The following is a 19,865-nucleotide window of genomic DNA, read 5'->3' as shown; positions in this document are numbered from 1 at the left end:
TGAGTAACCCAAGGGTCCTATCACGTGGCATCCAGTAGGTTCCAGAATCCCAGACTCACGACTCGACTGGACAGGAAGAACCGGGGGAGGACAAGGACACCCCACCCCCCTCTTCATGTTTCCCCACCCCACATTCCCTGAACACATACACCAAACCCCAAGTCGCCGGTCTTGTTTTCTCTGTTGCCGGCTTTTTGTCGCCGGCTTTTTGTAGCCGGCTGCTTGCCGCCTGAATATGAAATCATTTCTGGCGACCGTGAATTTTTAGATTTCTTCCCCCCATCAACCCAACCCCATCCCGCCATTAAAGAAACACAAAATGCTATCCGGAAGTCATGCCCACATAAAATGCACGTAGACAAGTAATTACCTTAATTTAGCAGTTGCAATTAAGTATGATGAATACTTCTCCACATTCTTCCCAACTTGAGTCAATGTTCTGAAACATGATGTTACACGTAAAGCAGGTTTTTAAAATGTGTGGAAAAAAAATAGTGTTCTTGTTAGCTATCTCTATTTCAGACACGTTACACTTCATTGAGGGACGGAGTGGTCTAGCGGTAGAGACCTGGACTGCTAACTTGTAAGTCCCTGAGTCCACCCAACTCTGATGGGTACCTAACTCACTTAGGGAAAGTAAAGACGGCTGGTCATAGTGCTGACCACACTATCTCTACATATGCCGAGGTCACAGAAACAAGTGAACTCTACTTCACTTGCTTTATAGACCGTCAGGTTTGAAAGGGAAACTTTACTTTTTACTTTTACACTTCATTGCCGCACATTTCTTGACTGTAGAAAGGGACGGCGTGGTCGATTGTTAGCCCGCTATGTGTGGTGCCATACGCGCGGGTTCAGTTCCCGAGCATGAGTCTGGTCATCCCTGAGTCAACTCAGCTCTGATGGGTACACAGTGTTTTTTCAAACGTTATTTTTTCTTAGGTGACCCTTGAAACTTCAGAGGGGTGAAGGGGGAGGGTGGACACTGATTGGAGTATATATTTTTAATATGAATTCTATTTGTTTGGAGAGGAGGGAGGAGGGAGGTGCCCTACCCCCTCTATGAGTGTACCTGACCGTAGTGTAGGAAAGTAAAGTCAAGAACCACGCAACTCCTTTACAACCGGAAGTCACGAAGGAGACTTTTCTCTCCCCTTCCCCTCCCTCCCCTCACCCCACCCCCGTTCACATCTTTATTGGACAATCAATCAACTCTAACCCTGTAGATTGTTTCATTTGAACGTGTTTAGATCTATACGTAATACGGCAAGATAAGAAAAAAGCCCTTGCGCAATCAAACCGAAAGCAATCAAGCTATGTTAGTGAAGGCGGCTGGACATAGTGCTGACCACACCATCCCTTCATATGCCTCGGTCAAGAAACATAATGAACTCTACTTCCACTGGATCGCTGTCAATAATATAGGAATATTTACTTTTTTAAACTTCAAGAACTTGTACTTTTAATTAGTCAAAATGTGTTTACCCCCCCCCCCCCCCCCAATCTTTAGACTAGCTATAGGTGATAGTTTTAAAGTTCATTTGAATAATTTAAACGTTAATTTTAAAGCTATAATTTAAAAAAAAATACTTTTGTGAGTTTCATCAACTGGTAGGTCTGTAATATATTTCACATGATTTGATGATCTCTAGGGACGAATATCTGGGGTATGTTCAACTAAAGAAAACGACTACAGAAGTGACATTAACCACACTTTGGGCTGCGTTCACGTTCGTATATGTAATCATCCCCCACATCGCTTGTTAATATTTCTACCAGATATCAGAATCACACACCCACACCCCCCCCCCCACACACACACACTCTGCCTGTCAGATGAACATCATGCCATCCTCCCCCACCCCCCACCCCTCCCCACGGCCTAGCCGGACCGACCGTCTTATCGTCCGGCTTTCCGCGTCGCTTGGAGACGCAAACATCCGACACCTGCAAGTGAGGGGGAGTGACAACAGGGATATCTCGTTATTGGCAGCTTGGCCGAGATAATTGTTTCACCAAACAGACGGATGGCCAATTAAAGAAAGTGTCACTACATTGATTCCTAAGGAAAAAAAGACCATTATGCATGCTCAGATTGCATTAACAAGAGTATGTTGTGATGAGGGCATATTAACTATATATATATATATATATATATATATATATATATATATATATATATATATATATATATATATATATATATATATATATATATATATGTGTGTGTGTGTGTGTGTGTGTGTGTTTAAAAATAAATGCGTATATGTATTTGTATTTTGTATATGTATTTGTGTGTAAATATATCATCTCGTCGTTTTCCCCGTTTGTGCCCAAGATGCATGAGGTAGATAAAGTAGAGTTAATCTATTTCACTGACCGCGACATACAAGGGGATAATGTAGTTAGCACTTTGCTTAGCCGCCTTTGTTTTCCTAAACTGAGTTAGGTGCCCATCAGGGACATTCTACTGATCTACAGACCACGTATATATATATATATATATATATATATATATATATATATATATATATATATATATATATATATATATATATATATATATATATATATATATATAAACAGGTGAGAGAGAAGAGCAATGAAGAGAACAAACTAGATGCGCCACCCTTATTCTCACTTAAACATGGGTGTTAGCAGCAACAGCTAACCTGTAATATTTGACAAACGAAACAAAGCAAATGGCCCTCGATACTCCTCGTACTATGACAATAAAAGTAGTTAACTCCAGCCTGCCCCTCGTAGCCCACTTCATGATTGTAGGTACTTGCGGTTATCCCCCTTGCCCCCTTGTCCCTGTCATAATGTACCATGTCCCTCCCACGTTCGGCCGGTTGCCGCCCCTAATGACTATAAAGCGAGGCTTATCACGCCTGATTAGCGGAGTGAGCGCCCCTTGTCAGGTCAAATCGCACGTGCATTTTCACGCTCACGAGCCACAAAGATACCCCGGGGGATCGAGGTGCTTCAAGGTTATGATATGGCGGTGATCGATCCCGGCAGTATCGATACCACAAGTTGTACTCTTTGCTGATTAGGCCTATATAAAAATATAATAGACTCCCCGATTACGTTAACGTTATTTATTTAACACTGACTGTGTTCGAAAAAAAAACGTTTTTTTATAGATATTTTGGATTATAAAATTTAAAATAATATTTAACTTTCTTATTTAAGTTTTTTCTCCACTTAGCTGTAGTACACATGAGAAGTAACGGAATATTACCAGTATCGATACCGAATATTCAGATAATAATGGAAGATTCGATGCCAGAATATCTGGAGTCCAAGAGTCCACGGGACCCTGAGCGGCCCTGTCTGGAGCCAAGAGCCGCTATGATTTAGATTGGGCTATCTGGCTAATTGTTTATTTACCGTGACGGCGGTGCTATTTATAGCTGTGGTGATTGGTGTGGAAATCTTTGGGGAGGGGGGGGGGGGGGTACAACGTCATAAGAAAATGTGCTGTTACGTGTAAACATAAATGATGTTGCTGTGTTTGGGGTTAGGTGAGGGGCGGGTACAGTAGAGAATTAGACTAGTTTTTTTTTTTTTTTTTTTGTTTTTTTTAAGGAAGAAAAAAATAATTAATTTCACTTTTCATTTTTATGCACCAGACATGTAATTTACATTGCCTCTTTGTTCTCAACAGTATTTGCCGACAGCTTTTATCATGGATTTGTGAGGACAGAATTACATTAGCAATAGTTTTTTTGTGTCATGTACGTTTATTCATTCGCAAAGGTTTATTTTAACTTCATACGAAAATCCAACTCCACTTAAAACACATCTGTGATGTTTAACGTTTACAGAAGCAGAAAAGAAAACACATTGCCACTGTTAATACTGTTATCAATCTGATTGCATACATCGCCGTTATGGTTTTGTACATTAAAGCATGACTTGACGTAATCCTCATTGCTCCATGTGGAACATAAGGCCTCAACCATACCCTTCCGTTTTGTCCGGCCCTCGGCTGTTGATTTTGCAGCCTCCCAAGACATCCCTGATATTAAAACAAGCTTCAAATGTTATTTTGTTTTTTGTTCTACGGTGGTAATGAAAAAAGCAACCGGTCAAACAAACAAAAAAACAATTAGTAAACTGATTGATAACCTATTATAAATCATTATCTACAATCACATGAAATATTTATTTCAGGTACTTTAAGCATTTCTCTGGCATTATTCTCCCCCCCCCCCCACCCCTCTCACTTCTTGGAGCACGTACCCTGCACGGATGAAAAAGAAACAAAATTGAATCCCACTCGAGGGAGTTTCAAATGCCCGACCCCATCGGGAAAAATGTCTGAAAGTAACCCTGGTCATGTCAAGAGCTGTATGCTATTGCTACATCAATGTATTAGATCTCTGATGGATTGTAGAGAGACGTGTTATCATTTTTGTAATGCTATTCATTTTATTTTAAGAAATATTTCTGTAGTGTTCTATATAAAAAAAAAAAAAAAAAAAAAAACAACTTTGCTAGCTGATTTAGAGCTAAGTTAAACAAAGTATTGAGAAAAAAAATTCTAGTTTCTTTGGCAAAATTACAAGTTTAGAATCAAGAGATATCATTAGGATATCGGCTCCATGCTAGTAACACAAAGCCAAACGTAGATCAAATAAGTTCCTGCATGAAATCTTAACACGGTCTAATACCACCTCGATCACGCAGCAACCACCAACACCACCACCGCCACCACCACCACCACCACCACCACCACCACCACCACCAAAAACCACCACCACCACCACCACCACCACCACCACCACCAACACCACTGCCACCCACAATCACATAGCGTACACCGCCACTTCATAAAGCCAGTTAATAGACTCCGGGTTAGTAGAGTTAATCTAGAATTATCTGCAGGCGTTAATTACACCTGGGGGAGGGGATGAAAGAAGGAGGGATTAGCTACGCTGGTGGGAGGGGGGTAAGTTGCTAGATGGGGGTCGTTTTATAACAGTTCACAACCGGGGGGGGGGGGGGAATAAGTTGCTAGATGTGGGTCGTTAACGAGCGAGGGGGGGGGGCAATAAAACGGATAAGTGAGTAATAGAATTAATTCATTTTAAAAGAATAGCTAATGAATTATCCTTGTTTGTACTCTCTAAGACTGAAAACCAGCGCTTAACATGCACTATTTGATTACCTTTATTAGAGAAACTCAGACATACTTTCGCCGCCATCTTTAACTGGCAAAGCAGCAACAGTGACTTCCGGTTTGATAAGTTATGAAGTCTAGGAACCTAATACGTCATTTAGTCATGTTTTCATAAACAATGTGTCACTAGTCAATGCATACCTTTAGTTAGGTCCGAGTTGTATGAATCAAGTTATTGTTTAGGCGCCTTTGAGGCCTAAAGCTAACCCTGCTTTAGAAATAATATATAAAAAACATTTTACGCCATTAATTGGACGGCGCGGTAGGGTGGTAGAGCGCTCGACTACTAACCAGACAGTCTCAAGTTTGGATCTGGACTCAAGCCTGTAGAACGTCCCTGAGTCCACTCAGGTCTAATGGGTGCCTGTCACACATTCGGTAAACAAACGCGTTGGGCATAGTGTTGACCACATCGCCTATTCATCTTTCCCATGGACTGTTAATTTCGAAGGTATACAAATCGGCATATAGCCGGACGTCTAAAAGCTTTTTTTTTCTCTTCTTCTGAATTATTATTATTTTTTTAACTGTGTTAATTGAACAGGAAACTATTCACATCTAGAGACTGGAGGCGATATTTTAACGTGGAGCATACGACACGCTTAGAGAGGGTTATGTCATTGTTAGACAGTTTCTTCCAGGCGGAGCCCCCACCCCTCCCCGAAGAAATTCTACTCCCCCCCCCCCCCATGAACGAAATGGAATTTATATAGAAAATATATACTTTAACCAGTGTCTGCCCCCCCCCCCCCCTCCTGGAAAATTTTGTCCGACCCCCGACCCCTGAAAATATCAAGCGCCCCCCCCCCTCATCCCGGAGAAAAAAGTCTGAAAGAAACACTGGGGTTAGGTTTAGAGTTAGACAAGTTTGATGACGTTGGGCACTGGCCGTCAATGTCTACAGAAAGGAGGAACACATAATAGACCTACATTCAGTTATTTTTTTAACTAAGATTTACCATCAACCAATGCTGGACAATAAAAAAGATTGGCAGTTTATGAAATGCCGGTTTGGGTTAGGATAAGGATCAGGTGTTTACCTTGCTCGGGTTTTGGGTTAAAGCTACAGTTAATTCCATGGTTAAGGTTAGAGTTAGAGTAGCAATACGAGCTAAAATCATTTTGACCCTGCACACGACTCTAGAAGTACCGATAAACCTCGTTTTAAACCTTAACGCAACCTCTCATATACATTATAAACCTAACCTTAACGAAACGTTTCTATGGAGATTATCAGGGAAACTACCAATAATTTATTTAGACTTTAGACGTATGTGTTTGTAGTCCGTTTTTTTCCCCGGTTGAAATCATTCTCCCATTTTGTTCAATCCCGTAGTTTGTATTTTAAGGCACAAGCGAAAGATAATTACTTCGACGCTTCGTAAAAAAACTCATTCGAAAACTCATGCCCCGACTAAATAAAAAAGAGAAAAACAACACACAAGAAAATGATTGTCGACTTTAAGCCCCGCCCCTTTTCACACCACACACTCACCGCTCGCAGTGACCGTTATCGACCGGTGAAGGGGAGCCGAAGGAGCGAATCGCCACCGCGCTTGTACCGTGTAGCGGCCGAGCTTTCGCCCCGCCCCTCGCTTTCTCCACCGTGTTGTATCTTCCCCCTCCCCCCTCGCCCTTTTCCCCTCAAACCCAGCCCTCGAATGCATCCTCGCGTTCGTGAAACGTGCCTTCGAATGTGATTTGCAGAAAAACGAAATCTTTGCACGGTTCATGACGCCTTTTTTCCCCGACGCCCGACGGGGAGTGATATCAACGGTCTAGGAAAAAGTGAAGGGGGGCGACTCTAAGACAGAGAAGGAAAAAACAAAAAAAAAAAAAAATACTCAGGTAGTGTTGTCGAAAAAATCCGTTTTCAGCAGGAATTATTCCCCCTTGGTGAGAGCACGAATAGGTTCTGCGCGAGTGACTAGTCGAGTTATTGTGCATTGAAAACACACTTCAGAAGCGATAGGGGAAAATACGGATTGGACATTTCGTCAGATTCGAAATTCGCTGGAATTTTTTTTTTTAAATTTGGACTTTCTGAAAACTGCACGAAGTTTATTTCTTATTGTGGTTGTGTTTGCTGTTCGCGGTGCAAGATGGAGTTGTGATTTCTTTTCTAACTGTGGTGATTATTAAATTTTTTTTAACAACATTTTTATTTTGTGCGCGACTTTGCTTTTACTTATTTAATTTAAAAATCTCAGTTTTATACAGATCTAAACTTGATTTTTTTGTTTTAATTAATTATTTTAAAAAGTCGGTTACCGCAATCTACTTTAACTAAACCGGCGCTTACTGTATTTGATCGATGCTTGACGTTATTATTTAGTTAAATTTAGAAATTCCTTCATTAAGTTGTAGACATTTTTAAAACTTATTAATTACCGTCTCTCGCGTAATACAGGCATTGCCTATAAAGGCACTTTAACGGTTTGGAATACAGTTAGAGTCAGTGTTAAGTTTAGCTTTACTTATACCTACTAGTGATGAGATTATTTTTGGAATATGCCTACTCAGGCTAGGGTTCTTATTATGATAATTCGGTTTATTTTATTGGTAGGTTATGATGTTTTGCTTTTGGCTGTCATACATTTCGGATAAGTTAGTACGGTTAATTATTACGCGCGGACAGTAAACTATTTTATCACTTGATTATTTTCAACAAGGAGAACTTTAATTACGAGTTATGTCAGTAGTTAATAAATGTACAATTCCCTTTTTTAACCGTATGTTTAGGTTTACGGTTAAACTTAAGGAATATAGCGCAACGATAAGTTTAGTTTTGAAAACGAATCCAAGTAACTTAAGAGTTGAATCGGGTCTACTTGTAGCTTGGGTCTAATTTAACACACACAAGTTACACACTTTTGGCCTGGTCTATTTGGGGCTTGGGTCTAATTTAACACACACAAAGTTACAGTTTGATTGGGTCTACTTTTGACGTGGTCTAATTTAACACACTCAAAGTTACAACATTTTGATTGGGTCTATTTGTGGTGTGGGTCTAATTTAGCACAAATTTAACACATACAAAGTTACTCCATTTTGTCTGGGTCTATTTGTGACTTGGGTCTAATTTTGATTGAGTCTACATTTGGCGTGGTCTAATTTAACACACTTAAAATATTTGCTCTTTTTAGAGTTACTTCAGTAACAAAACAAACATCTTACTTCAATACAGCATATAATCTATGAGTTACTCTAACAATCTATGAAAGGCAATGAGACATCCACTTCTTAAAACTTCCCTTCCCGTCAAATATATTTTAAAAGCTAACCAGTAACCCAGCTAGATCTACTTGTCTATACTCTAAACAGAACATTTTAACTTTTAGGTCCACTTAGCTAAAAAGCACACGAAATACACATTTTTAAAGAATACACACATTTATTTGTTCATGTTACTTAAGTCTGACTTTTTGGTATCTCCTTTTAAACAAGTTAGGATAATTTTGACTAGATCTACCACACACCCAGGCATCACACTAGAAACCCGACATTATCAAATTTTTACGCAAATAAAAAAAAACAAAAAAAAAAACATATTTCAACCGAACTTCGAGACTTGTTAAATTATTAATTAGTTAAATTCACAAATAAAACTAACGCAAACATTTTAATTTTTTTAACTAAGTAAAAAAATAACTATGTATTTGTAAAAACAATAATTTATTCACCAGACGTTAAGGTAATATACTTTTTAAAATGCATACTTTTGCGAAAACGATAGTAGTATCATGCGTTAAAAAATCATCAGTAAAACGTTAAGTAAAAGCTAGATAGAATATAAATATACAGGAATCTAGAAATTTATTTTTCATTCAGAAAAAAGAAGGGCTAAATTATGCCGTAATGGTGTACTTTCAAACTAGACGCGAATAACAGGAAACTTTGGATTAATTTCCGATTGCGATATTTAACAATTCCTAACACTAATTCTAGTAACTAACTAAAAAATGATCCTAGCGCTATAAATCTCAACATATTATAATCCGTCTTAAAATACAAATAGAACTGGTTAGTTTACTTCAACCAACTATAATCAAACTTTAAGTTCATACCTCAATACACCTATGAATTCACATTTTTAGTGCATACTTACATCAAATAAATTCAACTTTTAGTTCATACTTACAAAATCTGTAATCAAACTATTAGTTCATACTTTTGTTAAATCATCTGTTATTAAATTTTTAGTTCATACTTACATAATCTGTAATCAAACTTTAAGTTCACACTTACCTATGTAATCACATATTTAGTTCATACTTACATCAAATCAGTAGCGTAGCGAGGGGGGGGGGGGGGGCGGGGGGGGGGGGGAACACATGTCCCCGGGCGCCGAGCTTAGGGGGCGCCAAAATGGGTTGGAAAAAATAAATTGAAAGTTTGAGGGGGGTGCAAATTGAAAGTTTGAGGGGGGGGGGGGGGGTGCAAATCAAAATCTCGAGGGGGGGTGCAAATCGAAAGTTTGAGGGGGGGGGGGTGCAAATCAAAATATCGAGGGGGGGGGTGCAAATCGAAAAGTTTGTCCCCGGGCGCCGGGAAGGGTCGCTACGCCTCTGCATCAACTACAATTAAACTTGTTCATACTTACTTACACCTATATAATCACATTATATGGTTCATACTAACATTAGCTACAATTAAACATTTAGTTCATACTTACATAATCTGTAATTACACTTTTTGTTCATACTTACTTACACCTATGTAATCACATTTTAGTTCATACTTACACCATCTATAATTAAACTTTTAAGATGATACCCCAAAATCCTACCCTAAATCATGTCCTCATTATAAAACCAATACCGACACTACAATCTTTGATTCGCTGGACCTTAGCTAGACTTGGGCAAATTTCATGTCGTGTTTTTTAAATTAAATTGTTATCAGCTAAGATTTTAAAAGGTTTCAAATGAGTGGTATTGTGTAGGATTGTACGGGGTGGTGGGGTTGGTGTGGTTGTGTAAGGTTGTATGGAGTGGTGGGTGTTGGTTGGTGTATACTACCTGGGCAAAAGATGTTGATACAATTTGGAGTATTTATACCGTGCATCGGTCTGGTCTGTTTTATGCCGAAAATTAATTGTTTCGCTTCTGGCTATAACGATAACCAGAAAACAAAAAAAAAAAAAATGTTTTCAGGGAACAGGTAGAATACAGGAGTATTTCTAATATCTAGCTTGCGTTTTACCCAGCGTTCACCAAACGAGTAATTTTAAGTGTTACAGTAAAAATATTCATAGTTTTTGTTTTAAAAAATTCACGTTGATCACAAGCTTTAGCGCCAACCAGTAACTAAAATGATTTATTATTTTTGTAAACATTAAAACTATCCCACATTAAGAATACATAGTTTGTATTGTAAATAACACGATATATTATCTTGTTAAAATATAAATATGTACATAACTTGAAGAGATTTGGTTAATACCGTAGTTGTGGAAATAAGGGCGATGTAGGAGTGAGTTATTTTAGTTTTTAGTACCGATCGGATTAAAAGCTAAATATAATATATATAAACTATACAAACTATATAAAACTATAAAATAAATAATAAATTCTAAAACAATATTATTTATATCAAAATTTGTTAAGTGAACTAAATATTCGTTAAGTAGGCCCTATTTGTTTTTAAAAACTCTGATTCTGTAATTTCCCAGTTGTGAGTTGGGTATAGTTTTTTTGGATAGCGAAAACACATAAAAACATCACATTGAAGTTTAAGAATATGTAAATCACACAAAAAGACACTTATAAAAGAAAATAAAGATATATAATTAACAAATATCACATTGAAAATACACATAGGAAATACAATTAAACAACACATATAAACCTCATAGTCATATAGAGGAAACAAGACAAAACACAGAAAACACACTCACGAAGTACGTTAAAAATATAGGCCTACATAGGGTATCAAAGAAACGTATAAACTACAGATTGGAAATAAAACAAAGAACACATAAAAAACACATATGACATTAACAACAAAGGACGTCAACACACATAAAAACAAGTTAGGAAACACAAAAAAACAAACATATAAACTACACACACTTAAGAAATAAAAAATAAACTAAGTCAAAACACACATGACATATTTTTAAAAAAATACCAAGGCATAGAAAACACACTTTCAGAAACATACAGACCTCCCCCCCCCCCCCCCACACACACTCATACACAGTTATGACATAAACACAACAAAAAACATATAATCTACATACACTTAAGAAATAAAAAATAAACTAAGTCAAAACACATAAAATATTTTTTAAAAATACCAAGGCATAGAAAACACACTTTCAGACACATACAGACCCCCCCCCCCCCCCCCTCTCCCCCTCACCCCCCCCCCCCCCCCCCACACACTCATACACAGTAATGACATAAACACAACAAAAACATACAGAAACTACACACACTTATGAAATTAAACTAAACTAAGTCAAAACACACATAAAATATTTTTTTTTTAAATACGAAGGCATAAAAAACACACTCTCAGAAACATACAGACCTCCCCCCCCCCCCCCCCCCCCACAGTAATGACATCTACATTATGTGCACGTCCTCGTTTGACTTCTGATCGTCATAACCTTCAATGTGTTTCCCGACCCCTCGGGCCCGTAACCCGATAGGGACCCTAAGTGTCTGGGTACACTGCACCGTGAAATCCACCCCCCGGGCCTTGAAGGGTGGAGCCGGTGTGTTTAAACACAATTTTTCCTAGCGCAACTTGAGCGCAACACAGTCGGCTGTGTCATTGTCAATATGTCGTTCTGTGGTTCGAGGGCCCCACCAAGTTAGTGCATACAGCCATTAAGTTGGGGGTGGGGGAGGGTTGATGGGGGGGGGGTGAAATATTTGAAAGTAGAGTCGTTTTGATTTGTGGGGGCAAAATATATTTTGAATCAATATTTGATGTGGGTAGTTTAAACAAGAAGATCTAAATACATATTTAAAAATACACACATACACACCCACAATCGACACACACACACACACACACTCACACACACACACACACACACACATATATATATATATATATATATATATATATATATATATATAATATATATATATATATATATATATATATATATATATATATATATATATATATATATATATATATATATATATATACATGTACACACACACTCTCTCTCACACACATACACACGCATACATACATACATTTATCTTTAAACGGTATACCTAAAGTCGAACGTCAAGTCTACTGCCGCCAATATCAAATCACTGCAAATCCTTTCTGAACTTATAACGTGGTTTATTTTCTATTTACACGGTGGGCGTGGGAAGAGATTATAAAGGAACACATTGTTTGACCTTCCATTTAGAAAATAAAAGGCTACACATATGAAGCTATCTAGAGAGCTTCCAGAACCAAGAAATATGCAGCCAAGTTTGTTGTATCAACTTTATACTTATATGTCCTCCTCCTGCACCCCATCCACCGAAATCCCACCCCTGACACCCCACTTCCGACACCCATCCCCCGACACCCCACCTCACTTCACAATCTCTTCTGGTCTAAGTTGAGGTCTGACAATCTACTAGACAGAAAAATTTCGACTTACTATACCACTGAAGGCGTAATTGAATTGTTCACATAATCAACGCCTACAACACCAAACAACATACCAGACTTGTCTAGCTTATCATTTTATTATCAACCTTATTATTCCTAGTTTGTGTTTCAGAGATAATTTACTAATAAATTGTAACTAATTACCTGCTATTTTTTTGTACTATTAATTTCTAACTATAACATAACTGGCTGTAATGGTGTAATGGTGTAATTTATCCATATGTAAACAGTATCGGTTACGTTTTCCTGATGTAGTTTTTATTTTCTCCCTGAGTCGAAATTTGGATTTATAGCTAGAGCTAAAGCTAACGTTGAAGGGGACTCAGTTTGTGTCTATAACCAGAGTTTCTTCCAGGCATCTCTTCGGAGGGGCTCAGCCCCCCCCCCCTTCCCCCGAAGAGAGTCTACCGCCCCCCCCCCCCCCCCCAACGAAATAAAATTTATATAGAAAATATATACTTTTAACAGTGACCGACCCCCTTTCCGAAGAAAGTCTACCGCCCCCCTGAAAATTTCAATTGCCCCCCCCCCCCCCCCGGAGAAAAAAGTCTGGAAGAAACACTGTCTATAACTAAGATTAGTTTACCGTTTGGGTTAGAGCAATACATGCTTCAACATGGCCCTGTTGGTGATTACCTAAGCTCATAATTTTATGGATATATCATTTTCTTATTACTTTAAACATTTTAAAGTCTAGTATTTATTAAAAATGCGTTAAAAAGAAAACAAAATCATCTTAAATAACTTGTTATGGTTGAATTAATTTTTTTGGTCACCATCCATTCTATAGCAGATAAAAAAAAAACATTACTTTTAATTTTTAAATTGAAGCATTTTTAAATTTAATGATTAACAGGGTTTTTAAAAAAAATGTACTTGCTGTTTAGGCGAAACATAATATATGATGTTTTTTTTTTACGGATTAGGTTCTATTATGTATAGAAGATGCTGTCAGATTTACAAAACATAGGTGTATGAGGCTTAGTTGACCATAAAATATAAATTATAGATATCATAAATATGATTAGTTTGAAACGCCGTTTGAAGCAGTATTGACAGTAAAACATCATACAAGATCACGAGATATTGTTTTAACGCCGAAGTACTCAACGACACACTAACATGCGCATGTTTCAATCATTCGTTTAAATCAAAATTTGATATTTATTTCTTATTACGCTTTGTTTATGATCAAAACTTAGGGTTATGTACTGCTAATTTGTTTTTATACATTACGCTTGATTCTTAATTACATAAAACAACCAATACTTACATAGCAAAAGGTTTCATTCAGACATTTTTCTCTCGGGCGAGTGGAGGGGGGGGCTTGAAGCTTGGGGGAGGGTTGGAAGGCACGCATTTAAATTGGGGGGGGGGGGGGGGGCGCAGAACTGGTCATAGTATATATTTTTAAAAACAAATTAATTTTTTCCCCATTCCATTCGGGGGAGGGGGGTTGGGGTACACGGACGGACGGAGACACCCGACGAAATGCCTGAAAGAAACTCTGGTCTTCATATCAATAACATTTAAGAAAATTTCAACCGATTTTTGTCACTTGATATATTTGCGATAGAAAGAATACTTTTCTGGTTATATTGCACGATTTGGATAAAGACAAACTTTGAAGATTAACGACAATAAAACGCAATAAAATTAGGAAATAAATCTTGACTCTATAGAGTTTAAAAAAAAATAACCCCCAAAAGAGCTTGTCCTGTTGGTAAAGTGGCAACATCAAAGACGGGCATGTAAACTAAATGCAAATATTCTCGCCTTTGATTGTAATTTATTTTGTCAAACCTAACAATTTTTTTAAAAGTTGGATATAAACGATCTGGATTTACTAACTTGTAACGCGCTAATTTATTTTGTGAATCCTAACCATTTTTTTTTTAAAGTTGGTATAAACGATCGGGATTTATTTACTTGTAGAGCGATAATTTTTTTGTGTGAAACCTAACCATTTTTCAAAAGTTGGGTATAAACAATCATGATTTAAATATTGGGTATAAACAATCATGATTTAATAGATTGTAGAGCTATGGAAGATGTTGTGCGCTTTGATACACATTCTGTTGTTTTACGTTGATGTATGGGTATGCGTAGTGCGTTCTATGTAAACATTTATATAGGGTTAGTGAGCATATTACATTTTGCATAACACGGAGAGCAGGGGTGTGGTTTATTCTGTTATAATTCGTTATATAGGACAGGAGAGGTTTGTCATTGTGTTGTAATATGTTATATAGGGTACGGGTGGTAAATAGGTATGTAGTAATTCATAGAATTTACGACTGGAGTTTATATATGTTTACAAATGTCTTCGTAATCGTTTATTACTTACTGGTAGTTATCTTTATAAAGCCATGTAAGGCTGATTTTGAGAATAATAATACGCTTTTCGGGTAGTAGTAACAGGCTCGTATAAGTAGGCATCCGTAGCCTTGGTATCAGTTTAGATCTTAGTTTAGGCCAGTGATAATTATCGTATGGCTAGGGGTATGGTTAGAATATGGTCAATTTATTTTTAATGAATAATGATTATTCTTGGTCACGGGCTATAAAAATCAGGCATGTGGAATATGGTGGAGAAGTCTAAAAAAAACTAACGACCCCACCCCCCCCCCTTCCCGCCCCACAACTGCACCTCTATACTCAACCCCCCCCCTGCAATGTTCCCCTACAAATCCCTATACAACACTCCAATCCCATATTTCCTGAAACAATTCCTCCTATTAACCTCCCCCACCCCACCCTACAACTTTCAACAACACCCCCACCCCTTATTTCTACCGAGCGGTAGTTACACACATTATCTGGGACTAAAATTCATCGTTTTTCTCTCCGTCGCGCGTTGATTGTAAACAGTGTGTACGCACCCCCCCCACCCCCAACACCTCACACAATTGACTAATTTTCATTATCTCACCCCTCAGATCCCTCACCCACCTTTTAACACCCCCGCGTTTTACCCAAACATGCCCAAGTCTTAACACCAAACACTCCACGTCTTAAACCCGACCCCCGGGTCTTAAAAAAAAAATCCCCCCACCCATCTCTGAGAGAGTGACCATTTGGCGCACTTTACACCACGGCCCACATCTTGACCGCTACAGCAGCGAATCGGTCAGTTCCCGCAACACAAAACAACAGGCCCTAAACCTTTTCGTGTCTGTGTGGTGCTCTGTTTCACTGGTTGTTGGTTCTACGGATTTAGTCAATTGGGTGACCCCCGAAAAACAATACAGTCAATTATCGTGCGGGTTTTACAGCCTGGAGTAATTCTTGGTTCCAGTGGTAGCTAGTGTGTGAGGCTCACTGCCAGAGGGGGGAGAGGACGCTTCCAGATTTAGGTATGTACGGCATTTTATTCTCTGATACTTTTAGAACTGCTAGTAGCCAATCATTGTGAAGTACGCAATCCTAGATACGACCCGTCTTTTTTATGTTTATCTATCTATATCCGTCCCTCTATATCTAATCTCTATATATCAAATACCTCTATATCCAATATCTCTCTATCCAATACATCTATATCCAATCTCTCTATATCCAATACTTCTATATACCATCTCTCTCTATTCAATACCTATATATCCCATCTCTCTATATCCAATACCTCTATATCCAATCTCTCTCTAAACAATTCCTCTATAACCAATCTCTCTATATCCAATTCCTCCATATCCAATTGCTCTATATCCAATCCCTTTTCGTCTCGATACGACCCCCTTTTATCCCAACCCTCTGTATGCGATCCCTCCTCATCCAATCCTTCTCTACGCGACCCTTTCTTATCCGATTTCTCTACTTCTTAATCTACCCCACATGTGTGATACTAATTTTGTCAGATCCCTCCATCTTTTTCTGACCCCTCTCTTTATCCAGTCACTTGAAACTTCCGAGGGCTGGACGACGACAGACACTGGTCAAAGTGTATATTTTCTGTATAAAGAAATGCCTGAGAGAAACTCTTGATATGTTGTGAAATAACAAGATAAAGACATAAGATGCGAATTGCACCGGACTGCACTTTTTAATACAAATAAAAAATTTAAAAAAATTAAATAATATGAGAAGTATGAGAAAACTTTACTCATGTAAAAGGGGCGGAGGTTGATTAATCAACCAGCTTAATTAAACATTCATCCCTAGACTAGCTCAGTTTTAGTTTGTGAATAAAATTTAACTTCGTAATTTAACTTTACCTGCACAACCTGCACAACAATAGTTGAATAGAATTTGTTGTGTCTAGGCGACGTGAATGGACATCTTGATTGAATTAGTCTAGTTCAATACACGAGACGGCAATATTTGCTATAACATGCCATCAGATCTAGACCTAAGACTTCACAGCCAGCTAATGTTAACAAACAACAAACACATCAAACACAACACAACCGGCTAGTTTCTCCAAACACAACCGGCTAGTTTCTCCAAACACAACCGGCTAGTTTCTCCAAACACAACCGGCTAGTTTCTCCAAACACAACCGGCTAGTTTCTCCACACAACCGGCTAGTTTCTCCAAACACAACCGGCTAGTTTCTCCAAACACAACCGGCTAGTTTCTCCATCAAACACCACACAACCGGCTAGTTTCTCCAAACACAACCGGCTAGTTTCTCCATCAAACACCACACAACCGGCTAGTTTCTCCACCAAACACCACCAAACACCACACAACCGGCCTCCACCAAACACCACACAACCGGCTAGTTTCTCCACCAAACACCATCAAACACCACACAACCGGCCTCCAACAAACACCACACAACCGGCTAGTTTCTCCACCAAACACCACCAAACACCACCAAACACCACACAACCGGCCTCCAACAAACACCACACAACCGGCTAACCCTATTAGTCACAACAACGGTAATCTGCCAGATAAAGACGCCGTGAGATTGATAAGTGCCTGGTCCGTGAGAGACGGGATTTGTTACTAGTCCCCTCCATTGGCGGGACACTGCCCGACCCCCACGGGCTGATTGATGTGACTTAGTGCCGGGTACCACGTCAGTCAAGTCAGATCATAAACACGATCACACTGCTGATGTGACTTAACATTATGTACCACGCATTCATATATTGTCCTTCAAGACTAAAAACACCACACACATAAAATACACATGCTACACACTACATTTATAGCCTTAGAGCAGTAGGCCTAGTTCTTAACCTTTTTTGAGGTAGCGAACCACACTAGTTAAACATACGCATTCACCGTAATAGTTCTGTCGTCCACACTGACAACATCTCATTTTGAATCATAACCCCACCACATACCACGTCAATCCAATTAAATTATAACCCAATCACGCTGCTGCGTATGAAAAAAACAAGTTAATAAAAAGTCTAGTGACAATTTAAGCGCAATTTCCTTATGTTATCCATAACAATTTTTAATTTTTTGTGACCGAACGAAAGGATATTTTTTTGCGCTAAAAACCTACACGATGCTCAGTTTAAATTAAAACTATCATCCTAGGCCTACACGATGCTGAGTTTAAAAATTCTTAATTAATTTTTTGTGACCGAACGAAAGGATATTTTTGAAAACATTCTTCGGCAATATTGTTCTAAATTATGGCAGGAATCGATTGGTAAATGTTTCAAGTCGCTAAGTGGTCTGGTTGTCGAGATATGGGCCAAAAATTGCATTTTTTCGAGGTTTTTTGGCTTTTCCGGGAAATCCAGGAAGGAATTCCGGGAATTTTTTTGGCCCACAATCATCCTCGGAACTTGCTTATTATATTTGCTTTGGAACTAGTCCTCGATATTGCTTCGTTGAGGAGGAGATACGACTTAAAGCTGCGGACACACATCCATTCATTCATTCATTCATCCATCCAGAAATGACGAGTTAATAATCGCAATTGTCCAGTATGGAAAATACGCTAAAAACCACAATACTAATAATTACCATGATAGGATACTAGACGCCAATTATTTATTCGCATTATAATATAAATCGATCTTTGTTATTAATATACTCTAACATCAATATAAACTTAAACACAACTCTAAATTAGTCTTAACTCAACCACAATCCTAGCTCTGTCCTAACTAAACTATAATATAAGTATCCGTATGCAGATTTCTATGTTGCTCGTTTAGTTGTTTATTCCTTTGTGGCCCATGGGTAGCAGAGGGCAACAGCCACACCTCTTTACCGAACTCTGTTTTGGGCAGCTCTCTGTATACACGCCAATATAAGACCGGCCAGAGGCGTAGCGACGGGGGGGGGGGGGGTGTACATATGTCCCCGGGCGCCGACCCTAAAGGGCCCTAAAATAAGCTCATTTTAGCTGCTATTTTAAATTATAAATATAAAAAATACATGGGGGGGGGGCGCCAAATTGAAAGTTTGTCCACTAGCGCCGGGAGGGGTTGCTACGCCCCTGAGCCTGGCAGTCCTTCCCTCTTCTTTTACTGTTCTTCTTCAGGATTTTCTTAGCCGGTACTTTCATCTTCCTCTGGGGATTCCACCGAATTCTAGACTCCAACCAATATGCAGCCAGTACTGTTAAATTCTATTAGACTTCCGAAGCACTGGAACTATTCGGCAAGTCTAGCTCTTTACCATGTCTAGTTGACTCAAGTCAGAGGAGACCCACGTACTAATGGGCCTCTGACGTCTCACCACCACCATACATGATTGCAGTTTCACGTAATGGAATTCCCATTTTCAGCCTTTTCTCTTCGCTTTAACCCTACACACAAGCAAAGTAACATTTTTAATACAGTTCTTACGAGCGCCATTGCAATTCAATAGCTAGATTCTTCTTTTTTTTTCTACAATCAAGTTAATATTCTGTAAAAAAAAAATAAAAAAAATACCCTGTATATAAAAATGTATATTATTTTCACCACCTATTATCAGCGCCAGTGGTGTATTATTTGTATCGGGCCGCGGTCTCATTCCGGCCCGCTGTTGTCGCGGTACTTGGGTGGTCCGCAGCGGAGAGTTTTGCAGTTAGTTGTAGGGGACACACTCGCGAAACGGAACAGATTAAGTCAAGATGTTTTTT

At 38.7% G+C, this 19,865-nt stretch overlaps 1 protein-coding gene across 1 annotated transcript in view; it reads left to right on the top strand.

Annotated features, from left to right (window-relative positions):
* The first annotated feature begins 6,933 nt into the window (after positions 1 to 6,933).
* The window catches only part of LOC131948643 (aryl hydrocarbon receptor nuclear translocator), an 80,005-nt gene continuing 67,073 nt past the window's right edge, over positions 6,934 to 19,865 (top strand). The window contains exon 1 of the mRNA XM_059310257.1: positions 6,934 to 7,322. The gene's annotated coding sequence lies outside the window, so the exon portion shown is untranslated. The remainder of the gene's footprint in view (positions 7,323 to 19,865) is intronic.

The sequence above is a fragment of the Physella acuta genome, unplaced genomic scaffold, assembly GCF_028476545.2.
Source record: "Physella acuta isolate Inbredline_101_S28 unplaced genomic scaffold, ASM2847654v3 ptg000654l, whole genome shotgun sequence".
In the NCBI taxonomy this organism is placed as follows: Eukaryota; Metazoa; Mollusca; class Gastropoda; family Physidae; genus Physella; species Physella acuta.
The sequence above is the reverse complement of the archived record's forward strand: the minus strand, read 5'-3'. Positions and strand labels throughout refer to the sequence as shown.